We start from the raw sequence: 8,111 nt of genomic DNA, 5'->3' as shown, positions 1-8,111 counted from the left end.
TACTATTACAACATCCATGCATCTTTTTGCACACTTCTAAAACTAGTACATCATATCATTGCTAACTACGAAGTTATTACTATGTTTTTCAACAGATAATCCCGAATGATTGTGTGCCTCATCTGATGTATACACACGGTAGCCTTCATGTTTTGAACATACAACCAGGTCGTCCTACGAATCTCAACTGTCCATACCGGGTTTCTAAAAGAAGTGGAGACATAACAATCAAAGAATGGAAAAAATGTATGGACAGTCGTAAGGAGCTTCTTGGAAGCAACATTCAGCGAAGGGCAAAAATTGGAGACAGGATGATCGCCATTCTTCATAATGGAGAGTCAGGGTCTATATTGTTTTATGCTATTTTACCTTAAGGGTGTTTAGGTCCTACCTGATACTGATGATCATGTGTTAAGAACAATTATGTAGGGTTGGGTTCGATGACTATGAGGATGATGATCATATGACTTATTATTAATAACGAGTAGAAGTTGTATGATGATGCATGATTAGTATAGGACGAGTACTTGTTATTATATATGCTGACGTATGCGAGCATGCATGAGTTATTATATCAGCGGGTAAAATGACCATATATAGCAGCAGCGTTGGTAAACCAAGGACGAAGATATAAGAGAGGACACTTCTCTCTATTAGCTAGCTAATATAACAACCTAAAAATAACCCCCAAAACCCCTAAAGCAGCCACTTTCCAAAAAAACATGGACTTTTGGTCCCGGTTGGTGCCACCAACCGGGACCAAAGGCCCCCTGACTGGGCTGGGCGCACAAAGCCACGTGGAGGCACATTGGTCCCGGTTCTGGTTTGAATCGGGACTAATGTGTGGAGGTATTAGTAACGGCCCATTAGTCCCGGTTCATGAACCGGGACTAAAGGCCCTTATGAACCGGGACTATTAGGTGTTTTTCTACTAGTGCTAGTGCACCTATACAATTTATCATTGTATTGGGTGTGTTGGGGACACAAGAGACTTTTTGTTATTTGGTTGCAGGGTTGTTTGAGAGAGACCATCTTCATCCTACGCCTCCTACGGATTGATAAACCTTAGGTCATCCACTTGAGGGAAATTTGCCACTGTCCTACAAACCTGTGCACTTGCAGGCCCAACAACATCTACAAGAAGAAGGTTGTGTAGTAGACATCAGTGGTAACTAGTGGTCGGACTGGGCGAAGGCATGGGGATAGACGATGCATTATGTCTAGGTTTGTATCTCTCTCACACACACCCACATAGGTGGGGGCGTGCACAAAGAGAAGAGGTGCACGCACGGCGCATGTACTCCCGTCTCTTTCCCAACCACACCCGCGCGGGTACATGGTGGAGCTCATTTCTGTACGAAAAGATAACCCACATGGTAATTCGACACGTGTACTGGTTGTCCACTTGATGGAGAATCGTCTACCACGGTGAACAAGCAAATTGCGACTTGTCGCGTTATGTTAAAAAAGAGGCAAACTATGTGGGGCCTACCTTAGAGGCAAGGCTCTATACAGTGGAGTACTTTTGATGTGTCCCGGCAACTCGCAGAACAAGGAGAAGCTTGCTTAGTACACCGTCTCCCCCGCCCACGGGCGCGGTGGCTCACAGGATGAGGTGAAGCTAGCTTACTAGTACGCTTTACGCCTGCTCCCTGATAACCCGCAAGTATACGGGGTCAACGTAGCCTCTTTCGATAAGTAAGAGTGTCGAACCCAACGAGGAGCTAACGGTAGAATAAATATTCTCTCAAGTCCTATCTGCCACTGATACGACTATACGCACGCATAGTGTTCGCTTTACCTAGAACAAGTATGAAACTAGAAGTACTTTGTAGGTGTTGTTGGATAGGTTTGCAAGATAATAAATAACACGTAAATAAAAGCTAGGGTCTGTTTAGATAAAGAAGCAATAAAGTAAATGTAGCGAGTGTGGAAAAGTGGTGGTAGGAGTTGTGAAATTGTCCCTAAGCAATTGATTACGTTACTAGACCGGTAATCACTATTGCAATTCTATTTGAGGGAGAGGCATAAGCTAACATACTTTCTCTTCTTGGATCATATGCACTTATGATTGGAACTCTAGCAAGCATCCGCAACTACTAAAGATCATTAAGGTAAAACCCAACCATAGCATTAAAGTATCAAGTCCCCTTTATCCCATACGCAAACAACCTACTTACTCGGGTCTGTGCTTCTATCACTCACGCCACCCACCATAAGCAAATCATGAACATATTGCAAACCCTACAGCGGGAATCCCTCACGCTTGCACGACACGGAGGGCACAATAGGACAGCACCAATAATAAAACATGCAACTCAAACCAATCATAGCAATTCATCAATCACCCGTAGGACAACGAAAATCTACTCAGAGATCATAGGATGGCAACACATCATTGGATAATAATATGAAGCATAAAGCACCATGTTCAAGTAGAGGGTACAGCGGTTTGTGGGAGAGTGGACCGCTGTAGATAGAAGGGGGAAGGTGATGGAGATGTTGGTGAAGGTGATGGAGATGTTGGTGAAGATCGCGGTGATGATGATGGCCCCCAGCAGCGTTCCGGCGCCACCGGAAGCAAGGGGGAGAGAGCCCGCCTTCTTCATCTTCCTTGACCTTCTCCCTAGATGGGAGAAGTGTTTCCCCTCTGGTCCTTGGCTCCCATGGCATGGGAGGGGCGAGAGCCCATCCGAGATTGGATCTATCTCTTTGTCTCTCTCTGTTTCTGCGTTCTGGGATTCTGCCCTGGCACCGTTTCTTTTATATCCAGAGATCCGTAACTCCGATTGAATTGAAACCTTCGCCCAGATCTTTTTCCAAAAATTAGCTTTCTTGCAGCCAAAGAAGGGCATCAACCTCCTTACGAGGGGCCTAGGAGGGTGGGGGCGCGCCCACCTGGAGTGGGCGTGGGCCCCTGTCTCGTGGCCACCTCGGGCACCGTCTCGTGTTGATTTTACTTCCCAAAAATCACAAATATTCCAAAATAATTCTCCATCCGTTTTTATCCCGTTTGGACTCCGTTTGATATGGGGTTTCTGCGAAACATAAAACATGCAACAGATAGGAACTCGCACTGGCACTGGATCAATACGTTAGTCCCAAAAATAATATAAAAAGTTGCCAAAAGTATATGAAAGTTGAATAATACTGGCATGGAACAATCAAAAATTATAGATACGACGGAGACGTATCAGCATCCCCAAGCTTAATTCCTACTCGTCCTCAAGTAGGTAAATGATAAAAAAAGATAATTTTTGATGTGGAATGCTACCTAGCGTAATCTTGATCATATATCTAATCATGGCATGAATATTAAGACATGAGTGATTCAAGGCAATAGTCTATCGTTTGACATAAAAACAATAATACTTCGAGCGTACTAATAAAGCAATAATGTCTTTTCAAAACAACATGGCCAAAGCAAGCTTATCCCTACAAAATCATATAGTTTGGCCATGCTTCATTTTCGTCACACAAAATGCTCCCATCATGCACAATCCCGATGACAAGCCGAGTAATTAGTTCATACTTTTTAACGTGCTTCAACTTTTTCAACCCTCACGCAATACATGAGCGCAAGCCATGGATATGGCACTATAGGTGGAATAGAATATGATGGTGGAGGTTTATATGGAGAAGACAAAAAAGGGAGAAAGTCTCACATCGACACGGCTAATCAACGGGCTATGGAGATGCCCATCAATTGATGTCAATGCAAGGAGTAGGGATTGCCATGCAATGGATGCACTAAGAGCTATAAGTGTATGAAAGCTCAACAAAAGAAACTATGTGGGTGTGCATCCAACTTGCTTGCTCATGAAGACCTAGGGCATTTGAGGAAGCCCATCGTTGGAATATACAAGCCAAGTTCTATAATGAAAATTCCCACTAGTATATGAAATTGATAACATGTGCTACTCTGAAGCACAAGTGTGGTAAAAGGATAGTAACATTACCCCCTTTTTTTCTTTTTTTTCTTTTTTTTCTTTTTTGGGTGGGATTTTTTGGCCCCCTTTTTTATTTAGGCTTCTTTGGCCTTTCATTTTTTTATTTTTTTTCATGGGGCAATGCTCTATAATGATGATCATCACACTTTCATTTACTTACAACCCAATATTATAACTCGATACTGGAACAAAGATATGACTCTACATGAATGCCTCTGGTGGTGTACCGGGATGTGCAATGATCTAGCGTAGCAATGACATCATAAAACGGACAAGCCATGAAAACATCATGCTAGCTATCTTACGATCATGCAAGGCAATATGATAATGAATGCTCAAGTCATGTATATGATGATGATGGAAGTTGCATGGCAATATATGTCGGAATGGCTATGGAAATGCCATGATAGGTAGGTATGGTGGCTGTTTTGAGGAAGATATAAGGAGGCTTATGTGTGACAAAGCGTATCATATCACAGGGTTTGGATGCACCGGCAAAGTTCGCACCAACTCTCGGGGTGAGAAAGGGCAATGCACGGTACCGAAGAGGCTGGCAATGATGGAAGGGTGAGAGTGCGTATAATCCATGGACTCACATTAGACATAAAGAACTCATACACTTATTGCAGAAGTTTATTAGCCCTCGAAGCAAAGTACTACTACGCATGCCCCTAGGGGTATAGATTCACTACTAGGGAAAAGCCTATACACAGAATCTTAGCAGCAGTGCGGCTCAAAAAGGAGCGCTGCTGCTAATTAGCAGGAGCGCGGGCGAGTAAAACTCGCTACTGACAAGCGTTTAGCAGTAGCGCGCTTTGTGATACCCGCGCTGCTACAAATAGCGACCGACAGTGCCCCCAAAACTCCATTTAGTAGCAGCGCGGTCCCCCGAGCCGCGCTACTAGTATGGATTTAGTAGTAGCGCGCTTTTTCTGAGGTCGCCGCTGCTAATTTTCAAATGTGACACACTTTTTGCCTCGGTTAGCAGTAGCGCTTCTGACATAAATGCGCTGCTGCTACTTTCGTATCAGCAGCGCGTTTTACGTCCCGCGCTACTGCTAATCCGCACCAACCCACCACCTTTCCCCACCCATCCCCTCCCCTTCCCCTCCTCTCTTCCCTTTCCCCTACCTCCCACATCCTCCCACTCTCACTCTTCTTCTTCCTCAACACTTCTCCCCCATTACTCTCCCTCTTCTACCTACCTTTCTCTCTCTTCATTACTCCTACCTAACTACACCATCTCCATTAATGCATCTCCTTTCTCTTTTTCCTTCCCCCTCCACTAGTTGAATTTGTCTCCTCCCAAATTAGGTAGCTAGGTAGATGTAGCATTTAGTTAAGTGACCTATTTGCCCCCTAACTAGATCTATCTTTGTCAAGAAGAGCTTTGGGCACTTTTGGTCTCCCTACATCATCATCTCATCACCGTAGTCGATCTCGAGATAGAGGTGATCAAAATTTCATGCTTTTGCAAAATGGAAATATGTTTATGTGTGTGTGATATGTTTGCGGAAATTGTGTTTGTGGCATGAGTTGACACCAAATTGTGCTTTTGAGTTGCCTATGTTTTGCCGAAATGTCGATTTATTTCCGTTTAGGCGAATTCCGGGCAAACTCTAGATCCATATATGTCCTATTTTTAGGGAAGGTCGTGCCAATTTTTTGTATGACTTTGATGCATGCACGCATTTTTATAATCAATTTGTTTTATTATTACCGTGCAAACATTCATGATGGTCAGTGGAACGATGGTGGACAGGTGGTTGCGGTCGGCGGTGCAGGACATGAAAGAAAATAACCTGATAGAGGTTTTATGTCCGTGTTGAAAATGCAAAGGAATAGTTTGGCTTGACCCCTATGACGATGGTCGTGTCGAAGCGCACTTGCTCATGACTGGTTTTATGGATGGCTATACTCGGTGAATAACTGAAGATGAGGATGACGATGTTGAGGATGCCGAGGCAGGCAATGATGACACGGGGCAAGACGAAGAGATGATCGATAATGGTGGCGGGGAAGAGGCCGGACATGGCGGTGGAGAAGGGGCCAGACATGGCGGAGGAGAAGGAGCCGAACATGGCGGCAGAGAGAACGACGTGGAGTCCATGCAGCAGAGTTCGTCGGTACTAAGTTCAATCATGCGGGACCCTCATGTTCAAGCATTGCTTCGCAAGGAGACGAGTACTGAGAGAGCTGCTTCTAGAGAGGAGGCTAAGCTAGAGCAACTGGTGGTAGACTCGAACACTCCATTGTATGATGGTTGCAATCCTGAGGTGACCCGCTTGAGTTTCATGCTCCAACTCCTGAAGATGAAGGCTAAACACAAATGGACCGACACTAGCCTCGATGAGCATCTCAAGTACCTAAAGGATGTTCTTCCCGTGGGTAATCTATGTCCTACTAGTGTTGATGAGGCCAAGAAGATCGTGTTCCCTCTTGATCTGCCACAAGTTAGATACCATGCATGTATCAACGATTGCATAATTTATCGGAAGGAGCACGCGGAAGAAACAAGCTGTCCGGTGTGCAATGCTTCCCGATACAAGAAGGCCAGGAAGAAATGTCCCCAGAAAGTTGTATGGTACTTACCGATCACTCCCCGTCTCCAGAGGTATTTTGTAGATCCCAAGGAAGCAAAGCTAATGCGCAACATGATGTCGTTTGAGAGGATGAATGGGATCATCAAAGGATTCCTTCGTAACATGTCCCGTCTGGATGGAAGCATCGTCCAGGGCTATTTGGCACAAGAGTGCGTCTCTTTCTGTGAGAATTTTCTACATGGCACAGACCAGCGGCCTGGTGTTACTGTTGGTTTGCCAGTTAACAAGCACGATGGGAGGCTCGAAGGAGATGGTCACTGCAATGGTCGCAGGGAACTGCATGTGGCATACTCAAATCGACGCAGCGACTTTGATAGAGCAAACTTGGTAGTGCTACAACACCTAGACGAGGTAGATCCTTTCGTGGCACTGCACAAAGAAAATATGGCAAAGAAGTATCGTCACCGGGGAGTATGCAGGACGGACGCCGAAGTTACTAGAGAGCACAACTCCACTTTCCTGCATTGGTTCAAAGAGCATATTATTGCTAATCCCCCGGACGAGGGCTCTAAGGACGGATTGCTCATATACGCCTTAGCACATGGCCCCTCGCCCAACCTCGTAACCTATCAGGCATATGATATCAACGGATACACGTTCTACACGGAGGCCAAAGATATGGACAGTGATGATCAGAACTCAGGGGTAACGATGGAATGCATGACCGGCAGCGACAACGGCGCAGCTGAACGATTTTATGGAAGGGTCGAGGAGATCTGGGAGCTTGACTACTCTGGACTGCACAACACGATGATGTTCCGTGTCAGATGGGCTAAGAATGTCGAAAGAGAAAGAGGATTTTCCCTACCATGACTATACCCGACGCCAAGAGTGCTACCGTGAACGCTATCGCAAAAAACGAGCCATGGGTACACGCTAAGCACGTGACACAATGCTTCTTCATAACTGACCCGCGCAATCCCAGTCATGTTGTCGTGAGGAGAGGCAAAAGGAACATCATTGGAATGGATGGAGTCGCCAATGAGGCAAACTATGATCAGTACGGCAACCCAATGAGGGAAGATGACGATGATGATGAAGTATACGTCAAAAGAAGAATCAATACTACATTACCTAAGAAAAATCGTACTCCATGGAAAAGGCAAAGTCACAATGAGGGGCTCAATTATTCTTCGACGAACAAGAAGGGAAAGAAGCTGACTCAAAAACGAAAACGTCAGCACTGAGGAACCGTATGTTATCGGTCAAATGATGTAATATATATATATATATATATATATATATATATATATATATATATATATATGTTCCTATTTTGTATACACACTTAGCCATTATTATGCATGGGTCCAATGATCTAATATATATGTTCCTATTTTGCATACATATTTAACCGTCAAATGATGCAATATATATCGCCCTCCCTTCGTTCACTGCCCTCGGGAAATAAAAGTGGGATAAAATAAAGGAAAAACTGGCAGTAGCGAAGGTAGTAGCAGCGCGTTTTGTCTAAACCGCTACAGCTACTGAAGTTAGTAGTAGCGCATTTCTTATAAAGCGCTACAGATACTGAAGGTAGTAGCAGCGCGTTTTGTCC

This window comes from Triticum dicoccoides, chromosome 6B (assembly GCF_002162155.2).
Source record: "Triticum dicoccoides isolate Atlit2015 ecotype Zavitan chromosome 6B, WEW_v2.0, whole genome shotgun sequence".
In the NCBI taxonomy this organism is placed as follows: Eukaryota; Viridiplantae; Streptophyta; class Magnoliopsida; order Poales; family Poaceae; genus Triticum; species Triticum dicoccoides.
Note: the sequence above shows the minus strand (reverse complement) of the source record.